The sequence below is a fragment of the Alexandromys fortis genome, unplaced genomic scaffold, assembly GCF_014885135.2.
Source record: "Alexandromys fortis isolate MF-2015 unplaced genomic scaffold, M_Fortis_MF-2015_v1.1 scaffold_16, whole genome shotgun sequence".
In the NCBI taxonomy this organism is placed as follows: domain Eukaryota; kingdom Metazoa; phylum Chordata; class Mammalia; order Rodentia; family Cricetidae; genus Alexandromys; species Alexandromys fortis.
Window position 1 is genome coordinate 1,303,205 of NW_026067893.1, and position 26,652 is coordinate 1,329,856.

Below are 26,652 nucleotides of genomic sequence, written 5' to 3' on the forward strand. Positions count from 1 at the left end.
GTGAGTCAGGGTCTCTCACGAACCTAGAAATAGGTTGGGAACAACTGGTCCTCATGTCTCTACCACCTCCATACATATCATGCTGGGGTTAACAGGTGCTCATATCCATTCCCAATCTTTTGCATGGGTACTGGGTTTTAAACTCATGCCTACAAAGCAAGTCCTCTTTCCCATTTAGTCCTCTCCCCAGCCCTTGTTTAAGTCATTATTACATGCAGTGGGAGTTGAGAGCCCCTGTTCTACCCCTTGACTTTGTAGCACCTCCGTTATATTGATCAGATAAGAACCCCGTTTGCCAGTGCTTGAAATGCTTTCTTCACAGTAGCTAAAAGGGAGAGAAACAATAAAGCATCCATGGAGGTGAAGAGAGATACAGCAAACACACACAGCAAACTGTATCCAGTCTTGAGGTGGATTGGAATGCCAATGCATACTACAACATGGACGAACCTTAAAGGCATACTAACTTGATACAAAAAGGTACAAGAAGATGCCTAAAATACTGAAGCTCATAGAGACAGATAATATATTAGAAGTTATTAGGCTCTGGGGGAGAGGAACAAGGGGTTATCTAATGCCCTATTACATGCATAAAATTATAGGCATATAATTCATTATATGCATAACAATGGTAAAATTTTATTCATGCATAGTTTGCTATAATAAAAATTAGGAAAATGGGAGCTAACCCTTGATATATTAACTTTAAAGAATCACTGTGCACATCAAATGAGATTGTAGATAGAAGTCTTTTTAAGCCTAAAATGATACATACACAGACTTGTGGAGGTAGTAGTGTTCCTTAATTATTTGTTTTAATCATATTGTTTTAATAAGAGGCTACAATATAAACAACTGAGAAGGTTAATTAATAATGTCAAACCTAAATGAGTATAATTAATGTCACTCAACAAAAGCCTTCACTAGACTCAAAACATTTTCCCTCTAGGGTAATGTTGGCCTAATTTTTCTAAACAGCTTTTCTCTTGTCTTGGGTGGGAAGCAGTAGAAAGTCTGGTATGTCTCATTTGAAGCTAAATAGATCATTGATACCCACACATTGTCTTAGGGTTATGGGTAGAGGCTGAGGCTTACAGGTCTTAGAATCCTACCTCCTGTGAGGGCCTCTGAAATGAATGAAACACAATCAGCCATTAACACTTATGACCCTCCAAATACCAGGCTTCCCGTGAAAATAACCGTGGGGTGGCTGGGACGGGATGGGTGAGGAGGGGTGGGATAGATAGACCTTCCTGTGGAGGATCAAAACCAAACACAGAACCCCACAAGGGACACATTGAAGATTTGTCTCGACTACAGACATGTTCCACGGGACCCCAACCTGCCCACAGTGCACTGAGTTGTCTCACGCCCTTGCTCCTGCTCTATTCCAATTACCTGTTCTAGATCTTTTGACATTTGACCCTTCTTCCCACCCTTGAGCCACCGTGTATCAGAATCCTGCAAAGGAAGAGGAAAATGTGAGGAAAACCCCAGGATGCTGTGCCTCTGAGATTTTAGAAGGCTAAGCCTTGAAATAGTTTCTTCCTGTGTTCTCTCTCTTTCTCTCTCTCTCTCTCTCTCTCTCTCTCTCTCTCTCTCTCTCTCTCTCTCTCTCTCTCTCTCTCTCTCGTGTGTGTGTGTGTGGGGGGGGCAATGTTGAGTGTTGTCCTCAGGCATCATCTTGGCTGGTTGGTCCTAGGGATCTACTTCTCTCCTCCTGGCTGGTTCTGGGTTACCTGCACCACCACACCCAGCTTTTTGAACACAGGTGTGGGAGATCAAGCTCAAGTTCCTGTGCCTTCAAGGCAAGCATTTTACCAGCTCCAGCTGTGCCCTCAGCCCCCTTCCTCTGACTTTTTGTGTAGAGCTTCCAAACACGCAGCTTCTAACTTGGAGTCTACAGAAGCTGCCAGGGCCTGGAGCAAGGCTTCTAGGTGCACAGTGGCATTTTATTTGTATTTTAATAAACAAAGCTTGCCTGAAGACCAGAAAGTAAAACAGCCCCACTGGTCAGCCTTACAGACCAGGCAGTAGTAGCCACACTAGTTGCCATAGTAACCACACATTGCATGCCTTTAATCCCAGTGGTGCACGCCTTTAATCCCAGCCCTAGACAGAATTATAAAATGGGAGGAGACAGCTCTCAGACTCAGTCTTATTCTGAGATTCCCAGAGGCAGGATCGGCGTTGTCGGCTGAGACTGAAATAAGAGCCAGTGGCTGGCTGCTTTGCTTTTCTGGCCTTCAGGTTGAACTTCAGTTTCTGTGTCTGAGTTTATATTAATCGTGCTTCAGTGTGCTTTGTGGGAGGGTGTGCCTTCTTCTTCTGCCACTCAGGAGAGGTACTGCAGAATTGTGACTCCAACTGTCTGCAGAAATTGCTAGGCTATGCCAGGGCACAGCGTGCAGACCCCAGGGGCCTCTGGGGAGTGGTGTAACCCCACAGTGAGGAACGTGGGGCACCCCATCTCTGCCTGTTCGCTGCCAGACAGAGATGACCAGAGACATTTTCAGACAAGGCCACTGTCCCTCCATGGAAGGAGGGAAGGAAGCAAAACCTCAAAAGAAGTTACAGCAGAATATGAATACAGCGGAGCCTGAAATTTTATTAAAATATTTTTATTGATTTTATTGAGCTCTACATTTTTCTCTGCTCCCCTCCCTTCCTCTCTCTTACCCTTCTAGCCTCTCCCATGGTCCCCATGCTCCCAAATTACTCAGGAGATCTTGTCCTTTTCTACTTCCCATGTAGATTAGATCCATGTATGTCTCTCTTAGAGTCCTCATTGTTGTCTAGGTTCTCTGGGATTGTTATTTGTAGGCTGGTTTTTCTTTGCTTTATGTCTAAAAGCCATTTATGAGTGAGTACATATGATGTTTTTCTTTCTGGGTCTGAGTTACCTCACTCAAAATGATGTTTTCTAGATACATCCATTTTCCTGCAAATCTCAAGATGTTATTTTTTTTTTCTGCTGTGTAGTACTCCATTGTATAAATGTATCACATTTTCCCCATTCATTCTTCTGTAGAGGGGCATTTAGGTTGTTTCCAGGTTCTGGCTATAACAAACAATGCTGCTATGAACATAGTTGAGCACATGTCCTTGTGGCACAATTGAGCATCCTTTGGATATATACCCCAAAGTGATATTGTTGTTCTTGAGGAAGGTTGTTTCCTAACTATCTGAGAAATCGCCACACTGACATCCAATGAGGCTGTACCAGCTTACATTCCCACCAGCAATGCAGGAATTTTCTCTTTACCTCACAACCTCTCCAGCATAAGTTTTCATCAGTGTTTTTGATCTTGGCCATTCTTATAGGTTTAAGATGGAATTTCAGAGTTGTTTTGATTTGCATTTCTCTAATAGCTAAGGATGTTGAACATTTTCTTAAGTGTCATTCAGCCATTTTAGATTCCTCTGTTGAGAGTTTTCTATTAAGATCTGTACCCCATTTTTTTTTTTTTACAAAATTACTTGTTCTTTTGATCAACAATTTCTTGAGTTCTTTGTATATTTTGGAGATGATCCCTCTGTCTGATGTGGCGTTGGTGAAGATCTTTTCCCATTCTGTAGGCTGCTGTTCTGTCTTGTTGACCATGTCCTTTGCTGTACAGAAGCTTTTCAGTTTCAGGAGGTCCCATTTATTAATTGTTTTTCTCAGTGTCTGCTATGGGAGTTATATTTAGGGAGTGGGCTCCTGTGCCAATGCGTTCAAGTGTACTTTCCACTTTCTCTTTTATGAGGTTCAGTGTGGTTGGCTTTATGTTGAGGTCTTTGATCCATTTGGACTTGAGTTTTGTGCATGGTGATAGATATGGATCTATTTTCCTTTTTCTACATGTTGATATCCAGTTATGCCAGCACCACTTGTTGAATATGCTTTCTATTTTCCATTTTATATAAATATTTTTTAATTTTTATTTATTTTTTATTTATTTATTAAAGATTTCTGTCTCTTCCCCACCGCCGCCTCCCCTTTCCCTCCCCCTCCCCCAATCAAGTCCCCCTCCCTCGTCAGCCCAAAGAGCAATCAGGATTCCCTGCACTGTGGGAAGTCCAAAGACCACCCACCTCCATCCAGGTCTAGTAAGGTGAGCATCCACGAAACTGCCTGGTCTCCCACGAAACCAATAGGTACAGTAGGATCAAAACCCCATTGCCATTGTTCTTGAGGTCTCAGTAGTCCTCATTGTCCACTATGTTTTGCTTCTTTGTAAAAAGTCAGGTATTCATAGGTGTGGTCTTCAATTCAGTTCTATTGGTCCTCCTGTCTGTTTTTATGGCAATACCAGGCTGTTTTCAGTACTGAAGCTCTGTAGTAGAGTTTGAAGTCAGGGATTGTGATGCCTCCAGAAGGTTCTTTACTGTACAAGATTGTTTGGACTATCCTGAGTATTTTGCTTTTCCATATGAAGTTGAGTACCATTCTTTCAAGGTCTGTGAAGAATTTTGCTGGGCATTACATTGAATAAGTAAATTGCTTTTGTTAAGATTGCCATTTTTACTATGTTAATTCTACCTACCCAAGAGCATGGGAAATCTTTCCATTTTCTGGTGTCCTCTTTAATTTCTTTCTTCAAAGATTTAAAGTTCTTGTCATACAAGTCTTCCACTTGTTTGATTAGAGTTACTCCAAGATATTTTATGCTATTTGTAGCTGTTGTGAAGGATGATGTTTCTCTGATTTCTTTCTCAGTCCATTTATCATCTGTGTACAGGAGGGCTACTGATGTTTTTAGTTAATCTTGTATCCCGCTACATTACTGAAGGTATTTATGAGTTGTAGAAGTTCCTTGGTAGAATTTTTGGGGTTGCTTATGTAAACTACCATACCATCAGCAAATAAAGTTTGACTTCTTCTTTTCTGATTTGTATCCCCTTGATTTTTTTTGTTGTTGTTGTTGTTTTATTGCTCTAGCTAGAATGTCAAGAGCTATATTTAATAAATATGGAGAGAGTAGACAACCTTGTCTTGTTCCTAATTTCATTGGGATCAATGTGGGTTTCTCTACATTTAGTTTGATGTTGGCTGTTGGCTTGCTGTATATTGCCTTTATTATATTTAGGTATGTTCCTTGTATCTCTGTTCTCTCCAAGACCTTTATCATGAAGGGATGTTGTATTTTGTTGAAGACGTTTTTATCATCTAGTGAGATTATCATGTGTTTTTTATTTTCAGCTTGCTTATATGGTGGATTATTATTTTGACAGATTTTCACATGTTGAACCAACCCTGCATCTCTGGAATGAAGCTGACTTGATCATGGTGGATGATTTTTATGATGTGTTCTTGGATTCAATAGCCTGACATATTTAAGAGAGTGAGTTTCAAATCCACCATTGCCAAAGAGTGACACCAACCAAGAGCTCAATGCACATGAATTCTAACACCCTTGAAAAAAGAATCAGTCTGAGTGGAACTCAGGTCCTCTGGATCTTAAAACCAGAGTTTACGACAGGAGTCCTCATGGAGAGCTCTGGATAAGATGTGGTGATCACCACCTTCAGCCAGCTCCAGGAAGAACTTCCTTTGGTTTGTCCGATACTGCTCCAGAAAATGTGGGGCTCTGCCTGAATTAATTACGTTTTAAAACTATCCTTTCCTATACAGTAGCCACTCGCCACTGCAGCTGTTTTTGTTAAATTAAATAAACACTTCAGAGCATTTCTTAGGCACACCACCCCTGTGTAAGGCACAGGGCAGGTGTAGCAGTTTCCTGAAAGAATGTTTCATTTGGTGTCTCAGGATGAATCACACTCTTGTCAGTTTGCATCATCCGTCAGCTTTGTCAGTTAATGGCTGGTCCTGAGCTTCTGTTTGCTGTCTGGTGCCTGCTGTTCTGATTTGACAACAATGTCCACAGATACATGCTTTGCCTGTGTGATGAGCAGAAAGGGCCTCCAATGAAATGGGTACCAGTAGGACATACCCCAGAAGGAGGGTCTCTCCTGTTCCAGTCAAGAAGAGCCAGTCTTACAAGGACCAGCTCTCCTGGGCGTGGGGCCTTATCTCTGAGCTGACACCCATTCTGACAGGCCACAGGGCTCTAAAAAGTCACCCTCTGGTGTTGTAAGGAGGGAGCGCTGCCATGGAGCCACCAGAGACAGACATGCCGAATCTTTCCTGGGAGGCCACGAACTCGTGGTGATATACAGATTAATAGAAATGGGTTAAATCAAGATGTGAGAATTAGCCAATAATAAGAGGCTAGAGATAATGTGATGTGGTAGTGTCATATATCAATCTGTTGATTTCATTGGTTAAGTAATAAACACACTGCTTGGCCTCATAGGTTAAAGCATTGGTGGGAGGAAAAAACAGAATAGGATGCTGGGCAGAAGAGGAAGTGAGGTCAGACTCTGCTCTGCTTCCAGAGAGACTCGACAGCTCTGCTATGGAGCAGAGACACCATGCTCAGCTCTCCCAGGCAACTTCAACCCAGGATGGACATAGGCTAGAATCTTCCCGGTAAGCGCACCTTGGGGTGCTTACACACATCATTAGAAATGGGCTAGTCCAGGTGTGAGAATTAGCCTGTAAGGGCTAGAGTTCATGGGCCAAGCAGTTCTTAAATGAATACAGCTTGTGTGTTGTTATTTCGGGCATGAGCTAGCCAAGCGGCCGGGGTGTTGGGGATGCAGCCCCGCCGCCACTCCTTATTTCAACAATAATGGTCAAGCAATGTTTTAATTCATACAATTTCTGTGTGGTTATTTCAAGTGTAAGCTAGCCAGGCAACTGGGACAAACAAGTGAGCCCTCTTTACAACACTCTGCTACCAATACTCATTTTGGGCTGAGGGGTCTCACTTTTTTCTCTCTTTATTTCTTCTTTTTTTAATACTTAAATCATAACTTTGCTTTATTAAAAAACCCTAACAACAGTTATAACAAAGATGTGCCAGTTCTGGGTAATTACTCAAGTGATGCCAACATATTTCAGAAATATTTGCACATCAATGCTTTTTATAGCACTATTCATAATTTTTATTCTTAGTGAAAATTATTTAATTTTTCATACAATCTATCCTGATCATGAGTATCACTCCTTCATCGCCTGCCAGATACTCTCTTCCTCCCCACCCATCCAACTCCATGCCTTCTTCTCCTCTCTCTTTGGAGAAGAAAACAGGCAAAAAAATAAATAAATAAATAAATAAATAAATAAATAAAACAAAAACAAACAAATAAAAATAAAGAAAAGTGTGAAAAATACATACACAGAGACAGTCCCCATATACACACACCATAAAAATACAATATTTGAAGCTATATTATATAAGCAATAGAGCAGTAAGATTTTTTTTTAAAGGACCAAATAAAGCATTGTGAGGTCAAAAAATCTCCAAAAATACTACTGAGTTCTTTTTGTGTGAGTCATCTACTTCTGGCCATGGGGCCTGCCCTTCAGTGTGGTTTGTATGCTCAGTGAGACTGCACTGGAGAAAGCTAAATTTCCCCTTGTGAGCAGTTGATACTGGAGACACATTCTGGGTTAGGGATGTGGGCTGGTGTCCACTTCTGCTCTCTGCGCTGGGACCCCATCTGGCTTAGACCTGTGCAGGCTGCCACCATCTCTGTGAGCTCGTGTGTGTCAGTCCTGTGTGTCTTTACACAAGCGTAACTACAGCCTGATTCCTCTTATTATTGTGTCAGAGGACCCCACGCAGGGCTCCACATTCTGTGATCCAAATCCTTGGATTCAGCCAGGTGAAAAAGACGTTCTATGTATCTTTAATAGTTCATCATCTATTAATTTTGTTTGCTTGTGAGCTCTCTCTGTGTGTCCTGGCTACTTCATTATTGTTGTTTGCAAAGACAAAAACCCATGCTGTCCTGTGTCTAAAACCCCAGATGTTCTCGCTGGCCTGCACAAATGGAGAAGCAGTCAGGGCCCAGCCTTTCCTCCATAACTGACTCCCAGTTACGTATTCATCCCACTGTGCAAAGGCAGGCAAGCCTCCACCACCAATGTCAGCCCTTCCAACCAAATCAGGAAGGTGCTGGACAACCTTCTTTAGCCTAAACAGACTTAAAGAGGCAGGAGAAAAATGGTTGTATTTTCTCATATTTGAATTCTAAATGTAAATAGAACCATCTGTCTTGAAGACAGAGGGAGAAAATGACCCATACTCTCACTATCTTCCTGAAACATGTGAAAACAAGACCAAGTGTGTAAGTGGACACGGACTTAGGCTTCCCTCTAAATTCTAAATTCTATTCCTACAGATTAGGGTCGTTCTCAGATCTCCATCACAGAGATTTGTACATCCACATTTGTACAGTGGACAGCAGTTGACACAGAAACTCTTAACTGGCCAAAGTGTAGAGATTAAGAGACCATGGAGACTCAATCACAGCTGGGATATCTCTATCACACCCCTTCCACAATGCGCACAGGCCATCTCAGAGGAAAGAGAAAGTTTAGAGGGTCCAGAGGCTGGGGAGACACTGTCTTCTGGACTACTGCATTCATGAATTTACAGAAGCTGTGGTTGCTGCACAAGCCCTACATAAGAGCCAGCCAGGCAACATTCCAGGGAGAGACTGACCAGCGCCACCCCAGCTGAGGAGTGATTGACAACTGACAGCTGCTAGGGGAGGAAGAACCGGTTTACTTTAGGGTTGTGGTCCCTCCTGGATGGCCCATACTCCAGTGGATGACCCCATACCCATGTGGGTATGTGCATTGCAACATTAATGGGATTCAGTGGGATATACCTGTGCCATGAAATTGAGAGGGAGATCCAGGAGATGTTGGAAGAGGTGACTATAGTTGAAATTCATTATATTCCTATCAAAGAAGGAAGGTTTTATAAAATATTTATTTTAATTATTTTTCAATTATGTATGTTGGGGTGGGGTAGTGCTGGTACCCAAGGAGGCCAAAGGCATTGGATCCCTTGGAGATGGAGTTAAAGGGGTTGTGAGTTGCCAGATGTGGTGTTGGGAACTGAACTCAGTTAAAACATTTATTCTCTGAGACTGGAAATATGCTCATTGGTTAAGAGCATATAATGTTCTTGAAAAAGACCCATGTTCATAAAAATGTCTCCCACTTCATAGGAAGTGTTCATGTTCAAAGGCTTGTCTAGACCACAGTCTTTATTTCACGGGAAATATACTGTGTCTGGTTTTGAGGTTTAGCAGGGAAGCCCACAGAATTCTACTTAACTCATAACACAGCCAAGCTATGTCACTACTGGACCATAGCCCCAAGTGCTAATTCTGCATTTAGCTGGTTTGGCACACACAGGAATGTCCTCCTGCAAGCAGGGCTTCCAGGGAAGGAATCACTGGCTTCTTGGTGCACTGGATTATGATGGAACGAGATGCCTGCTGGGGTGTTTGAATCCCGAGAGATCCACATTTGGAGAGGGGTTTAATCTACAGCCACTGTAACTGTATATAACTGCCATCCACAAATGAAATTGCTGTGGGAAAATGGTTTTGTACTTTGTAAAGATTTGTCACTTGTATTTTAATAAAATGCTGATTGGCCTAGTAGCTCAGGCTTCTTATTTAACTCTTACATTTTAAAGTAGCCCATTCTTGTCTGTTTAGCCACATGGTGTTGAAAGAGGCCACTTGTTTTCTGTTTTAGCTGCCCAGACTCTTAAAATAATCACCCAGAAACTGTATTATTTAAGTCACTGTTTGGCCCATTAGCTCTAGCTTCTTATTTGATAACTCTTGCATCTTAATTTAACCCATCTCCATTAATCTGTGCATCACCACAAGGTTGTGGCCTACCAGCAAAGTTCCAGCACGTCTGTCTCCAACAGCAGCTCCATGGCTTCTCTCTGATTCTGCCTCCCTTCTCCCAACATTCAGTTTAGTTTTCCCTGCCTTTCTCTGTTCCCCTATAGCTCTTCTAGAGGTCCAAAGCAGTTCCTTTATTAACCAATGATATTCACAACATACAGAGGGGAATCCCACATCAATGTGGCTTGGTACCTTTATCATCTTGCACTCTCTGTGGCTGGGTGATGACTGCAGACTGAGACTTTCCTATCTTCATGATGGAGGTGGGTCTTGTATCTTATCTGTTGATTTCATTGGTTAATAATAAAGAAACTGCCTCGGCCCTCATAGGACAGAAAATTAGGTAGGCGGAGTATACAGAAGAAAATTCTGGGAGAAAGAAGGTTAGAGGAAGAGTCGCCATGATGCTCCCACGCCAGGCAGATGCAGGTTAAGATCCTCCCTGGTAAGCCAGAATATTAGAAATGGGTTAGAACAATATGTAAGAGCTAGCCAATAAGAAACTGGACCTAGCCGGGCCAGGCAGTGTTTGAAAGAATACAGTTTCCGTGTAATTATTTCTGGGTATAAACTAGCCATGCGGGCGGCCGGGTGCCGGGGACGCAGCCCCGCCGCTCCTATTTCAACATCTTCAAATATACTAACATGTCTGAAAGTCTCAATAAATCAAGCTGATTTTTAGAAGGGAATTGTTGACTTATTTCTTTGAAAAAATAAAAAATACCTGTTTATATACATGTGTATCTTTTTCTAGGATTGGGTGTGACTTATGGTTTCCTTCTTGCTATATGTTATCAGAAGTCGTGTTTTGCTTTGCTGTGCTCTGCTTTGGTGGTGTTAGGAATGGACTGGGACCTCATTCATGCTAGGCAAGCGTTCTCCACTCCAAGCCACACCTCTATCCCTACTATCTTTGATTTTAAAGCTTTCTCTGGTAAATCTGAATGAATCTCACAAGCATAAAAAAGGTCAAGAACACAGCTGTGGATTTTTACACCATTGGAATACGGAGCCTATGTCGCTCTAGAGATAGCTCAGAAAACTCTGGACCAAAAATACAGAATCACCGCTTTAAGGCATGAAAGTCCATATGTCTGTACAAACCACAAGAGCAGCTGTTCTTCTCATTGGCTCGGGAATCTCCATGACTGCATACTGAGGTGCCTTTATTCTTTGCAGAGAACACAGAGCAAAAACCTTTGCCTTGGGAGGGTAGCCCCTACTTGGGAAGGACCAGCAAGGTCCAAGGGAATAAGGGATTGGAACCCAGGTTCTTCCATCTTTGTAAACCCACACCTTTTCAACCCATCTATAATCCTGCATTATCCTACCCTGAGCCTGACCACCGAATGTCGCTATAAACTCTTACAGCACAGTGCAGAGGGCCTCCCTCAAGATAAATCCACGCTGGGTGGAACGTCCCAATGTTATTGAAGAATAGTACTGAAATCAAAGCATTTTGCGCCACTCTGTTTGTTAGTTTTATGGTCTTGAAGGATTTTTGTGGAATTTGTTTTTCATTTCACGTCTGTAAGCTTGCCAATGCTTTAAAGAAATATTTCAATGGGCGGCGGGGGAGTCTTCCCAGCAAGAACTGCACAATGGTTTCCATGCTTCTTCCTTAGGTTTTGGGAAGCCCTCCATGCTGCAAACCCCCTGCTTCCCAATGCCCTTTAAGTGCAAATTGAATTTTCAAACTACTGTTTAAACATCCTCTAGTGTTCAAAAGAAATTCAGTTTACCATTTCAAGGTTCGGAAATGGTGATTAAAAGCCCAGCAGCCCTGCCTGACAAGTCACAGATCACACTGAAGGAAAACACAAGTAAAAACTCAGTTATAGTCTCAGGAACATCTCTGTCCCCCAAAAGATGATGCGCAGTGACCATAAGGGGTGTCCCAGGGCTTCTGAAATCAAAGCTAAGTTTTGACCTCATCCATCCACTGAGCAGACTCTGATGATCTCCACTGGCCATGGCCTCGGATCTCACAGACCCTTGAGAAGGGGATCTAGGTCAGGATCAGGGAAGCAAGATTTTAAACAGTGATTGAATCCTGCAGGTGTCCCTCTGTCCTGTAGCTGCAGCCAAGACCCTAGGGGTATCCAGAAGTGCCCTGGCCCCAGTGGGATGAGCGAGATTTCTCCACACACAACCTATAACCAGAAAAGTTCTGCCATGGTCTCTTCCATACACATGGATTCCCCCATGCATACCAGTTCCTTCTAAAGAAAGGACAATCAGCCCAGGCAGAGTGCTGGAGTTCAAAGCACCTGCATTGTAAACTCTGAGGTAGAAATATGAAAATGGTTCAAGTTCATGAGATCATAATTCAGAAATGTTTTCAACCTGCAGTGCCCAGAAGGACCCTCCTTGGCCCAATCTCCTAGAATAATGGAGGAAATTGATACCAGAGCCAGGGACAACCATGCACGGTTGTAAGTAGGCAAATATTAGTATCTGCTGCTTTCCGGCAAGAAAACTCAGCAATAGAATTTTTATAAGAAAACCACATTCCCAAAATGCATTTCTTCATTTATTCCTGCTTCATTTTAAAGCATAGAAAATAGAAGAGCTACCACACCCCATGATTTGATATTATCATTAAACATTGGCATTCATTTTGAGCTTCCTACCATCCAGGTAAAAAGAGAACTTGCTATGTCCCAGAGTTCTCATCCATCAGTGAGGATACACCAATTTTTTTAAGTAGGAATATTTCAAGAAGAAATGTCCTAATGTAACCTCATAGGAAAAAACAGCACAGAATCTCATTTTGAAAGAAAGATGCCAAGTCCAAAGACGTGCGCTTTCCCATCTAAACTGACTCATTTGGTCAGTTTGCACGTTAACACATGAACTCACCCCGTGACTGCTACAACTGGTATTAAACATGAAATCATTGATTTTGTAAAGTGAGAGGCTGAAAAGGCTGCTTTTTTTTATTTCCTTGGCTTTCAGGGCTGCCTCTGTAGCAGCAGAATTTGCAATATCTACACCCAGTAGTTGCAAAAATAGTAATTCTCTCTCTCTCTCTCTCTCTCTCTCTCTCACACACACACACACACACACACACACACACATACACAGAGAGAGAGAGAGAGACAGAGAGAGAGAGAGAGAGAGAGACAGAGACAGAGAGAGAGAGAGAGAGAGAGAGAGAGAGAGAGAGAGAGAGTCAGTCCACACGGAACAGAGCGGAGGAATGAAAACTTTGATTTGGGTGACTCCACTCTGTCTTGTGCTATCTCAGGGCATAAGCTCACACTATGAAATTTATATTCACTCCATATTATCCCCTCCCTTATACTCAATTCACTACAGCTCTTTTCTGGTGGCAAAGTTAAGCAGAAGCGGAAACTTCATTGGTACACAAGCTAGCCCTAGAGACAAGACTCACACCAACACGGAAACCATCTGTTGTAAGACAGACATGTCCTGTCCAAGGCTTTCTTGCTCGCTGAACAGTCTCCTCCAAGCCCCTACCTTCAAGGATCTCTGCCTCAGTCTGGGGTGGTACCTTCCCAATACTGCAAACCTTTAATACAGTTCTTCATGTTGTAGTGACCCCCAACCATAAAATTATTTTAGTTACTACTTCATAACTTTAATTTTGCTACTGTTATGAATCTTAATGTAAATATCTGTGTTTCCCAATGATCTCATGACCCAAAGATTCAGAATCTCTGGTCTAAGGGAGGCTAGCACTCAGCAAATAGAGCAAAAGTGAGAAGCACACACTGCCACACGCTGGGGAGGCATCAAAGCAGGGTAGGAGATGAGAGGCTGCTGGGAAGGGTCAGAGCAGGCCTCTTAGAGACCCAGTGAGCTAGAGCTGGCCAGCAATGGTCACAGGGAGGAGGGGACAGCTAGGCTGGAACCCAGAGGTCTGGCCTGCCTCCTGACTACATTCTCTGAAGTCCTGTGTGATTTACAGGATCTCCCTTTGCTCATACTCAGGCTCAGACAGAAGAGTGTTTGATAGAGACCACACAGTCACACTTGAACATGGGAACATCAGGCCCCAAGTGTGCTCTTGACACTAACCTGGAGCTTGACTGCTAACACCAACAATTCAGACTGTACTGAACCCCATCACTAACTTCATGGCTAGCTTCATGGGTTTTCATCTGTGTGCACATGTGTGTGTGTGTGTGTGTGTGTGTGCAAAGAGTCAGAGGTCAACATCAGGTGTCATTCCTTATACAGAATCCATGCTGTACAGATTTTCTCGCCTACATGGGACTCACCAAGCAGTCTAGACAAGCTAGCCAACAGGCCACCAAGATCCACGCGCCTCTGCTTCCCCAGTGCTGGAATTACAACCACTCCCAGCTTTTATACGGTACTAGCAATCAAACTTAACTGACTGTGCCATCTCCTCAGTCTCATTCTAGAAGGATTTCAAACCCCAGGATTCCTGCATTACTGGAGTCTCCTTTAAATACAGCAACCCACCTCTCCAAGTGCACTAGTGGTGCAGAAATCCAAGGAAGATTACTTTCCAGAGTACTAGTTCTCACCTACAAGGGTGCCTGGCTCTGCTTCTTCAGACCATTAGGTGCTTAGGATGCTCTGTTCCTCTGATGTCTGCTAGAGGTTTCCATGGAGTAGAAGCTTCATCACATCACTTCACATGATTGTCATCAATTTTCCAGTGGTCTTATAGGCCTCAAGAAGCTCAGGTTTCACACACGCGCACACACACACATGCACACATACATGCACACGCATACAATACACACACGCAATGCACTCTCACACACAGTCACACACACTCACACACACTCTCATACACACACACGCGCGCGCACACATACATACAATACACTCACACGCACATGCACTCTCACACACACTCACACACACTCTCTCACACACACATGCGCATGCGCACACACACACACACACACAATCACCCACCTCCTTGCTGGTGCACCCAATGTCCCCTAAGGAATCAAATTAAGAACGTGTGCTCTGTGGCTGCATCTCTCTCCGTGTTAGCAGGACAACATCACCAAGTGGCACGCACCCTCTCTCCATGACTGATGAAGTAACACCTTGGAGATGGCTGCTCACAGTAGCCATGAATGCTCCTTCTGGCTGTGGGCCAAGGTTGTGGGTTGATGAAACCCATTGCAACAACCTGGTGAAATGCAAGTAAATGGGCCACTTCCCAAACCACTGAAATCTACCGAAAACAGGTGTGTTACATCATCAGGGCCACCCAGGACCTGCCCTTTTCCCAATCAGATGTGAATCCAGGGACAGACCTTTCCTGAGCCATTTGTCAGACGAAGAAAAAGAAGAAGAAGAAAAAGAAGAAGGTGTTGTTGTTCTGGGAGCCCTTATGAGCTCAGTACAGCTGCTTAGCCTTATCAAAGGCCAGGATCTCTTCCCAACCCTTTCCTGCATTAGCCTATTCAAGCTTCCAGGATCTCTGCAAGGTAAGTGTCACCATCTTCATTTTATAGCCAAGGAAATGAAGGCATAAAGAGCTGGCATAACTAGACCAAGACCTGGCTAGGCAGGAGGAGGGAAAACTGTTTCGGGGAATTAGATGCCACATAAAGTTAGGTGCAAAAGTTCAACTCTGAATGCAAAAGTCAGTACTTACTCTCCAGCTGACACTATGGACCAATGAGAGAAAACAGAAGTGTTCGAGTTGACATGGAGAGAGATGGTTTTGTGTCTTTTTGCATTTTTATGCATACAAAAGGCACACGTAGCAAAGAAAGTGAGGGGGAAACAGAGATTAGACAGTGTTAGTACCATGTTGGTCCTCCGGCTCTGACCACCCTGTAGTTAGCAGGGCAACAGGGTTATTCTCAGGCCCTTATGGGAACCGAGCACGGTCTATCAGCGACCGGGTGGTGGAGCTGTCAGAGGTATTGAGAACACCAATCAGAAGGACAATATGCCTCAAGTAGCCATCTTCTTTCTTCTGGGTTGTGGTGTATAACATTGAATTCCCGAGGAGTTCTAAATGACATGAAAGTTTGTCTTCGTTCAGAGAGAAAATGTCAATAAATCATATCCTGGAAGTGAACATTGATTACCTCTACAGTGACACATTTGTCTTCTGCTAGTTCTGAGAGAAAAGGAGTGAAAAGCAGAAACAAACACACATGCTCCCTCCTCATGCTTCATCCATGTCCTGTGTTAACAGGAGCCAAGAGAGGCCTCGGGGAATACATGGTGAGCAAGCGGAGACACAGAGAACAATCAGACTCCCGAACGCTCATGTTCAGAAGGAACCTTCAGTGACCTTGCTTGGCACTGTCCAATAGAACTAGAATGTGAGCCACATGTTTTATTTAAGATATGTTACATTAAATTTTCTAATAACAATGGTAGAGGAAGACAGGGAGATTAAGGGGTCACATTTTACTACACTATTTTCTTTAGCCCAATATGTCTAAATATTATTATTTAAGTAGGAAATGACTAGGATACTTTGTATTATTTCTGTTATATAATGTATTTCTCACTCATAGGTCATCTCAAGTTGAATTTAATTAGCTACCTCTACTTGATACTTTCTGTGTGGAGTGGCCACCTTCTGAGACAGTAGAAGTGGGACCTCAAGTTCCCCTTGATGAATGGCTACACGCTGTTTTAGACATACACTCAGAGTCATCTACCTCCCTTCCACACAGAGTGGTCAGGTCTAGTGGGAAGAGCCATGCATGTTTGTTTTCTTATTTATTGCGCATGAATGTGGTGCATGCACCCGTGTGTGCCTGGTGCACAGGTGCATTCACCCAGCCTGCAGGCAGGCAGGCCAGAAGTTGCCAGGTGTCTTCCTCAATTGCTCTCTGTGCTGTCTTTTGAAACAGACTATCTCACTGAATCTAGAGCTCAGTATTTCGGCTAAACTGTCTGGCAAGCAAATCCCAGGGATACACTGTCTCCCCACCAACACACTAGAGTTACAGGTGCATTGTCATGCCCAGTTTTTAATGTGGGTGTTGGGGAATCTAAATTCATACATGTGCCATGTAAACTTTACCCACTCGGCAATTTCCCCAACACCACCTCTAGACCTTTCTGGAGACTTATTTCAATCAAACACCCAGTATCAACTCTATCCCTGGTGATTCACACTTACACAAAACTCCAAGGCCCACATCTTCAAATGGTGTCACTGTTAGCAAGAAAAGTATCCCTCCTTCCTTAGCTCTACTATCTATGTGCTCAGCTGAGCATGACTCAGAAGTCAACACTCCAGACCCTACATGGTCCCAGGCCACAGCAGCTCATCTGAGTTTCTGTTCTATAGATGCAAAAACAGTGGCCCTGTGAACACAGTGAACTTGTCCAGGAACATAAGGATGTCCAGTCAATAACCCATTTTCAACCCATGTCCTTAACTACTCCAGAGGTCTGACCCCTGAGACCTTCCTGCTGCTGTTCCAAGGCCATCCAGAGCCTCCCAGGACAGCATTTTCTCCTCCAGACAATGACGGTCTCCAGTACCATGGCATTCTGTGTGGATTTCATTAATTACCGACTACAGCACTGTAGTGGCATTTCATTTGTATTTTAATAAATAAAGCTTTGCCTGAAGATCAAAAAAGTAAAACAGCCACACCGGCCAGCCTTACAGACCAGGCAGCAATGACAACACATACCTTTTATCCCAGGAGCCACACTAGCTTGCCATAGAAACCAGGCAGTAGTGGTGCACACCCTTAACCCCAGAACTAGAGAAGATTATAAAACGGGAGGAGACAGCTCTCAGTCTCATTCTGAGATTCCTGGAGGCAGGATCGCCAATTTTGGACTGAGGTCGAGGTAAAAACCTTGACTGGTTGCTTTGCCTCGCTGGTCTGTAAGGCTGTCCAGTGTGGCTGTTTTACTTTTCTGATCTCCAGGCAAGCTTTATTTACTAAGACACAAATGAAATGCCGCTACACAATACCTCTTCTATTCATTGTTTGGCCTACTGCCTGAATTCAAGGCTGCTGGTACTGACCTGCTTGGAGCCCTCCCTAATGGAAGTCTAGAAGATCTTTAGAAGCTGGCAGCTAAGCAAACAGTCAGAAAAGCACTGAAAGTCCTAGGATATCGTCAAACAGCCCAAAGACTTGAGATTTCCAATTAAAGAAAGCACAAGGTTCAAGGAATTGGGTAAAGCCTGTGTCCTGTATGAGTGTGCCACAGAAGATCAGTGGCTGTCAAAGTAACAGCACACAAACCAGAAGACCCTTCGCAGCCTTCCCTCCGTTACTACAATCTCTTAATAAAATCCTGCGTTGGTCAGCTTTCCATCTCTACAATAAATATCTGAGCTAACTAACTGATAAAATGGAAAGGTTCACTTAGGTTCACAGTGTTGAAGGTTTCAGTCCATATCTGGATGGATCTGTGACTTTGAAGCTTCCAGTGTGGGGTGAATAGCTCATCATGGTGGGAAGTGAGAGAGAGACAGAGGAAGAGATGGTGGTCCTATCACCCACCTAGAGGATCTGCCCCCAACAACCACAGTGACCTCCCAGTTGGCCCCACCTCTTAGTTCCCACCGCCTCCCAAGAGCACCAAGCTAGGATCAAGCATTTACCATCCATGTCTTGGTGGACCTCCCATTTCCAAATCGTAACATCCTCAGAACCCATCTCTCTTTGCTCCAGTGCAGAGGTTCTCAACCTTCCTAATACTGCAATCCCTTAATACAGTTTCTCATATTTTGGTGACCACCAACCATCAAATTATTTTGATTACTTTCTCATAACTATAATTTTGCTACTGTTATAAATCATAATGTAAATATCTATGTTTTCTGGGGGTTTGGGTGACCCCTGTGAAAGGGTCATTCGTCTTCCAAAGAGATCATGGCTCCTGGATTGAGAACCACTATTAGCATGCTCTGTGTAAAATTTACATTATCAGAGTAGAGATGAACTATAGTTTCCATTTAAAATAGAATTCTTTTGACTTGAATAACAGTGGAAATTGCTAGAAGTTCCTACTTGTGATAAATCATTTTGTTGTTTAAATGGCAATGATATTCTTCAACTGTCCAGGAAACTGAGAAGCATTATTGTCGGTTTCCAGGAAACTGAGAAGCATTATTGTCAGAGGTGAGCCATGGACAATAATAGGGCAGGTGGGAGAAAGACGACTTAGAAGCCAAAGAAAGAGGTGGCCCCCATCTCAAAGTCACGCCCATGCAGTCTGAAATGATTCCTTCCTGCCAAGCTGCTTCCATACATGAAAAATGCCTAGATTAATCTTCAAATTTGAGCACTACATTCAGGATAGCCAGACTTAAGAGAGAGAATATCTGGCATTCGTAATTGTCACTTGAAGGGCTACAGGGAATCTCAATGAGTCAGACATACACACTTGAACAACGGCTCTTAAGGACAGCCTCCTATGTATCGGCTGATAAAAATAAACACAGAAAGGTGCCCAGAACAAAGACAGCGAACATTAGTTTCCAAAGGGACTAGACGTAAAAGTCTTGACAGCCTGGGCTGTGGGGACGCTTAGATGGTAAAGCACTTACCTTGCCTGCATGAGGACATGATCTCAGTGCCACAGAATCCAGGTAAAAATGCCAGGCGGGTAGTGTGCCTTTGTAATCTCAATGTTGAGAATGCGCAGGTCTCTGGAGTTCATGAGTCAGTCAGACTAGCCTTCTCTGCATGCTCCAGGCTGGTGAGAGGTTGTCTCAAACAGAAGGGTAGACACCTGAGAAAAAACATACAAGGGTAATCTCTGGCTTTCATGTGTACAAACACACACACACACACACACCTGCACACACCTGCATACACCTGTATACCAATGAAACAAAGCTTTGGGAACAACCATCTGATTGGTAGTCTGTAATTTGAGGTTTTCAATTGTCTTGATGTGGGCATTTCTGTGTCTATAGTCACTGCGATTTAAAAATGGTTAGTGGCTCTCCAGCCCTGTCCTGGGCACTACAATCTTAGTACCTTGACTCCGGTTCTTTCTTAAATAGCCCACGCCACCATCTACCCTGGCTCCCCCCATTTATCAAGTGTTTTGTCCACGTGGGGTTGGAGACAGAAACCGAACCTCAAGAATGAGTGTTCCGGCAACCAACCGGGGGACACAATCAGTCCGCGTCACCTTGTGTCCCCAAGGCCTAAATCTCTGAACAGCTTCCATGGATGCTGAGATAAACTTGTCGAATGACTGGTGACATGAAACCTTCTGAAGATCCCCACCTGTTGGCAGTCACCCTTATATTCATTGGAGTAAATGCTGTCCCAGCAATGTTAGCACACCCTGCACCCTAAAGTACCAGTAGTGTGACTATCACATCTATCTCAACACAAGAGGGTTATAGCACTAAAGAATTCAGTATCATGCACTGTGTCCCCACATCCCCCAGCTGGTGGTGGGGAGCCCGAATCAAAGCCAAGCCAGTCAGTCTGCTCCTTTCCAACCACCTGTCTGAGATGACATTTATATTTCCATTCTGTGTCCCCAGAAGCCAGCAGGAACCCAAAGTATGCCTCCTAGGGGAAACGAAAGGCCATTAGCAACAGTCCCTGCAGTCCTAGGGACTCACTCTCTTGCTTTTTCTGAAAGGTAAAGCCCTTTGGTGTGAGCCCTATGCACTAAGAACTGAGCAACAAGCTCACAAACTCAACCACACATGGCATTGAAATTGACTTCTGCTGAGGTCTGCCCTGCTGGCATGACTGAGCTCAGCACTAAAAGGGAGTGGGGACATCACAGACCCTGTGTATCCCTAACAGCTTGGAAGCTGGACAGTCCATGCTGGGCCCCAGTGCGTCATGGAGATCAAATGTGCTGGAGACATTCAAAGGCTATGAGATCACTGTGAGGTGAGGTCATTGTCACTTTGGGAGATGAAGGCAAGACATCCCCCTCCAGGGCACCCTGAGTGTCCCTGTCATGTCTGAGCTTTCTGTGGGGGCTCCTTCCCAGATGATGGGTTTTTAGGAGGCCTGAGATGGGAATGCTTGTCATGGCCACATCTGTACAGCAGACCTGGGCTGAGGGATCCCAAAACTGCCTCTGAGCTTTAATTTTATTCAGAAATTTTAGGGTAGGAACTGGAAAGATGGTTCCATGGGTAAAGTGATTTGGGGGCAAGTATGAAGACATGAGTACAATCCCCAGCACCTGAGCTCAGTGACGCATTTCAAACCCCAGTTCCAGGGAGGCAGAGACAGATGCATCCATCCCTGGCCAACCAGATTAATCACTGTGCAAACCCCAGATCTAGTGAGAGACCTGTCTGGATATGATAGATGACTCTTGAGGAACAACACTCTAGGATGACCTCTGGCTACATATACACATCACACACACACACACACACAGGCGCGCACATGCGCGCGCACACACACAAACATGCACATACAAATGTTTTTAATAAAAGAAAATCTCAGGAGATGCTGATTTCAGTTAAGGACAGATGTGCCAGACCCCAGTGTTGGCAGGGATACTCTGGTTCAGGGTGTTAGACAAACTCCACGAACTTGGCTGTGACTCGATCCAACCCATGCAAACACTTCATACCCCAGAGGAAGTCGTCTAGTGGCTCTTCCTGGACTCTCCCTCTAGAAGGGCCACTCAGCCCACCCACCCCTCTCAGCCATGGTCTGGACTCTGGGGAATAAGCCCCAGTGGAGCCAATTTTCCAAAGTGCTATATAATTAGTGCCTCCCAGAAGCAAATCTCCCCCTTGTCACCGGGAAGGAAAAACAGCAGAATTCCTGTAACTACTTCCAACCTGGTGTAGGGCAGGTTCATATTGGAACCAACTCAAAGTGCTGGGCTGTGGGCCTCTTACACAGGCTCTGATTTTCCAGGGTGGCTTGTCAGGGGCCCTTCAGGCGAGTCATGGCTTTCTCGGTGTGGCAGTAGAGTGGTTATCCAGTCTGCCAGAGAGAGTGCTGCCATTAAAGGAATATGTTGGGTGAACTTGGGATTTTGTTTTGCTTTATCTTGTTTGTTTTTCTGTGCAATTCTGTGACAAAGATTTAGTTCACAAGATGCCTGGCAGTTTGGATATGTTTCTACATGAGGGTTTCTTCATCGATCCACTATTTAGCAAACCCCTGATATTCACAGACAGTGGGGTAGATGGATAATCAAAAAATAATCAAACCTCCTGCCTTTATGCATTCTCATGGAAGAGACACTGATAAGATTATAAAATACAGCTGTTAAATATAATTTGTAATACAGCTATGCCATAAACAGAAAAAGAAGGAACTAATTCATACTGGAGGGAAAGGTTTTGGAGGCATGGGGCTTAGCTTGTGCAAATGCCCTGAGACTGGAAATATCGAGACTTCTTGAAGCAGCGGGGCTGGAGGGTGATGTCAGGGGCCCAGTCAGTGGCTCCTCCTTCATCCAGTTCACCCAGCACTGCAGTGGAACAGATCTCCCCCCCATCCTCATCCCCCAGGGGTGCTGTCCTGGAACTTCAAAGAAAAATAACATCCCCCAGGCACCCCCACTTTGTTCCAGCAGCCTCCACAACGATGAAGAGGCAGGCTTTATAAGGGAGTGTGGGTGATGTTCCCTGGCTGAGTATGCTCTTCCCACTCCATCAAGCCGGCCCGGGGTGGCTGCTCTCAGTACACTGCCTTGGTGGTTGATAATAATTGTTGCATTAATTGGTGCTGTCCGGACCAGACAGAACGTAAAAGATCCCACTGTGTCCAATAATTAATGTTTTTTTTTCACTCACTGCAACGCCATTAATAAGGGGCTCTTCCAAGAAGCGGGTAATTGGCTGGCTAGGCGTCATTAGAGTATTTATAGATAAGCTTGGGTCTAGAGACAGAGAGGAGAGCTGACTGTGTTTATTTAGACACTATTATCTATCGCTAATGTGCTATCTGCGTGCTGATCATGGCCGTTCTCTGGACTCTAATGATACAGAGCACGCTCACAGTGTGACTTCCATGACCCACAAGGCGCCTTTGTCTCCAGTCCTCACAGCAGGGCAGAGCGAGGGATAGAGCCGTGCACAGCTCCCACAGCTCGCCTTCCTTCCCGGTGAACCTCTCCTTTCCTCTGAGAAATTTAAAATGAAGATCTTGAAGCACCAGAAAGACAGTTTCTCCTAATTAAACCTCAGAGGAGTGGAACTTTCTGGGCTTCGTGATTATCTAAAGGGTTTTTGAAAATGTAAATCTCATTGCTTTGTAAAACAGGAGAAAGAGGCAGCTTGGGTTTGAGAGTGTCTCTCAGTGGCCGCCCGCAAAGAGGGAATGGAGCGAGCTGATCAAGTGGGTAGAGGCACACACACACACACACACACACACACACACACACACGGACATATACAAGCACACAGTCTCACATGCATATACAAAGATGCATACACACTACTCACAAAAGCACATGCAAAAATACCCATACACACACACATACACAGATATACATGCACACAGGGGCTCACACACGTGCATACACACATCCACACCACTCACAAAAGCACATGCACACATACCTATACACACACATACACACACTCACACCACAAGCAGGTACACAGGTGGACCCTGAGAGGGGCACACAGTGGCACTCAAGGTTGTATTTTCTTCCCAGAATCCCTAACCCCACTGTACTCTATTTGAATTTTCAGAACTAGTCTCATACAGTTTATTTAATCTTTAGTTTTGTTATTGTCATGTTGTGTGTAACTGAATAGTACATATGTCTTGAGTGTGGACGCCCATGTGCTACAGTGCACGTAGTTATCCAAGAACAACTTTCTCCCCCTTTCACTTTTCAGTCTTAGGAACCCATTCTCTCCTTCTACTGTGGATTCTCAGGCTCAGTCATTAGGGTTTCACGGCAACGGGTTTGACCTGCTAAGCACTCTCACCAGACCAATCTCCATGTCTTAAACAAATATACTATTAACAACAGTATGAATTACTAAATGCAACCAGACACAGAAGTAAGAATTAGGCAAATAGTGAATGTATGGGGTGTGTATTATACACAGAAAAAAGGCAGAAAAAATGCAATTTATAATCTGAGTCTAAAAGTTATCTTAAGAAAGAAAATGGGAGTCAGGCTTGGTGGCTCCTGTCCTAATTCCAGCAATCACGAGGCAGAAGCAGGTGGTTCTCCATAGGTTCAAGGCCAAACTTGTTTATATACCAAGATCCAGGCCAACCAGGGCTGCACAGTGAGACCCTGCTTTTGTGTGTGTGCTTTTTTTTTTTTAAAAAAAAAAAGGCTTAACTTTATTGACACCTAATACTATTTTAAAAAATCAAAGTACCCTGCAAATTATCCTCTTTGTTCACAAAATCACCCTCAAGTCGATTTTGTTAAACACTGCAGTTAGGGCTGGGAGATTGCCTAGTCCTCAAAGAGACTGATGCGTGAGGACCTGAGCTGTGACCTCAGCTTCCACATACACAGCCGGATGTGGTGGCACATACCAGTTCTAGTACTGAAGAGGTGGAGACAGGAGGATTGCTGGGGATTGCTGGCCAGCCAGTCTGGCTGAGTCTGTGAGCTCCAAATTCAGTGAAGGACTTTGACTCAAAATAATATGGAAGACAGCAATTGAAAAAGATAGCAGACACACACACACACACACACACACACACACACACACACTTTATAGCAGCAATCTATTAAGATAATCTTACTATTGAGGGAGCTGAAGCTCCATATTCTGCAGAGTGACTTGATCCATTTCTACCACTTCTCTACTGACTTGGTATGAAAGCCATTGTTTCTTTGCTCTTTTGTTAGTGTGTGTGTGAGAGAGGCGGGTGGGCATGCCTGCCTACGCGCATACGTGTGAAGCGTGTTTGCCTTGTGAGAACATGTGCAGGCCAGAGGTCAACACTGCGTGTCTTCCTCTATTGCTCTCCCCGTTACTTTTTGAGACAGGGTCTCTCACTCAGCCTGAAGCTCGACCTTCCTGCTAGGCAGGCTGGACAGCAAGCCACTGGCATCAACCTGTCTGTCTCTCCAAAACTGGGGTTACAGACAAGCACCACTATTCCCAGCTTTTTCAAGCCATCTGGGGGCCCAAACTCAGGACTTCAAACTTGCACAGCCAGCATTTACCCACGGGACCACCTCTCCATGGTTTTTCTTTTGTGTGTCTATGGGGGAAGAGGGTACATGTTCATTTATGCTCCTGAATGTACAGGCCAGAGGACGGTTTCTGATGTCATTTCATGGCTGCCAACCACGGTTTCCCATGTATGTATGTATGTATATATGTATGCCTATATTTGAAACAGGGTTGCTCCCACTGGTGTGTAGCTCACCAGTTGGTTAGGTTGTCTGGACTGTGAGCCCCTATTTCTACTTCTCAACAAAAAGAATATAAGGGGATACCACTGCACTTTTAACACGTGTTCTGGGGGTCAAATTGCAGTCTTCATGTTAGCTGGCCAGGCACTTTACCCACTGAGCTATCTCCTTGGCACTGGTTCATGCTGTTTACAACTGGGCACTCATGCTGAACTTGCTGTGTGATAGAGAATAACTTTAAATGCTTGTTCCTCCTTCCCCAGCCTCCCAAGTGCTGGGACCACAGGTGTGCTCCCCACCCCCCCCCCCCCCGGTACCTGGCACGAAAACCCCTGTTTATACAGTCTAGCTCTAACCTCACACGGCTTCCACAGCTTTCCCTTATACAATAGAGCCTCCAGACTGTGACCTAGTGATTTCCTGTAAACATAGCTGGACAAATACACACGTGTCATCGTCATCTACCCCTCCGTGAGCACTGCTTGGTGAATAGGCATGGGGACCTGTGCTAGAGGTTAGGCCCTGCTCTGCGTCACACGGTATGTAGGGCAAGGAATACAGGAGACCTCATGAGACCCCATTTCCTGCCTCTAGGATGAAGATGAGGCTGGCAGTGCTCATGCCATGAAGTTGGATTTGGAAGGGGGAGAGAATAAGGTGTAGAGCAGGGACTCTGCCCACGTATCCATCTTTCTGAAGCAGGAGCATGTTGACCTCACCTATGAATGCATCTGCCTGGTATGTCCACTCTGGTTCCCTCCTGTCTCCCCCGCCTTCTCTGCAAAAGACAAAGTCAGGAGCATTATTTGTCTGTTTTTGGAAAAAGGCTCCCAGAACACTGACCTGTGCCTGAGCGTATGATGTAATTTGCAAATTAAGTATGTAATGCTTTTAGCAACAATGTGCCCTTTCCTCCTCTAGGCCCCACCACTGGGACCAGCTAATTTGTGGGCACATCTGCTGTAAGTGTTGGGGAATACTCTGGGAGATATTCTTAGCTTCTGGCCTGGGGTCTGAAGGTTGAGAGGCTGGCTCCTGAGATTACAGCGATGCCCCAGGCAGCAGTCAGGTAACAGGGCCAGTCAGAAAATATAAAACGTGGGTGTCCGCTGCTGCATAGGTGGCTTACTGCAGCTGCCAGAGAGAGGGGTGCAAGGGAAGAGAAAAGGAGGCCTGGTTACCACACTTCAAATCTAGCCTTGGCTCCTCATTTTGCCTGACGTCTACAATGGTTTGGGGGCCCAGGCTTGGGGTTCAATCTTATTGGACAACATCTTTTTTTTTTCTTTCTTTATTTATTTATTAAATATTTCTGTCTCTTCCCCACCTCCGCCTCCCCTTTCCCTCCCCCTNTCTGTCTCTTCCCCACCTCCGCCTCCCCTTTCCCTCCCCCTCCCCCAATCCATTCCCCCTCCCTCGTCAGCCCAAAGAGCAATCAGGGCTCTCCGATTGGACAACATCTTATTGGACCCATTTCCTATCCTAAAATAAAGTTCAGAGATGACATAGCTTGTCTATATTTCGAACAGTTTGGTCGGCGTAACACCTCAACTATAACTTAGGACCAGACAAAATGACGCACGGCTTGTTTCCATGGGGACAAATTCTAACATGTCCTAGTGCACCCCA

General features: G+C 44.5%; 1 long non-coding RNA gene across 1 annotated transcript in view; it reads right to left on the reverse strand.

Moving 5' to 3' along the window:
* The window catches only part of LOC126505712 (uncharacterized), a 63,551-nt gene extending 44,087 nt beyond the window's left edge, over positions 1–19,464 (reverse strand). The window contains exon 1 of the long non-coding RNA XR_007592966.1: positions 19,280–19,464. This is a non-coding gene — a long non-coding RNA (uncharacterized lncRNA). The remainder of the gene's footprint in view (positions 1–19,279) is intronic.
* Positions 19,465–26,652: the final 7,188 nt, after the last annotated feature.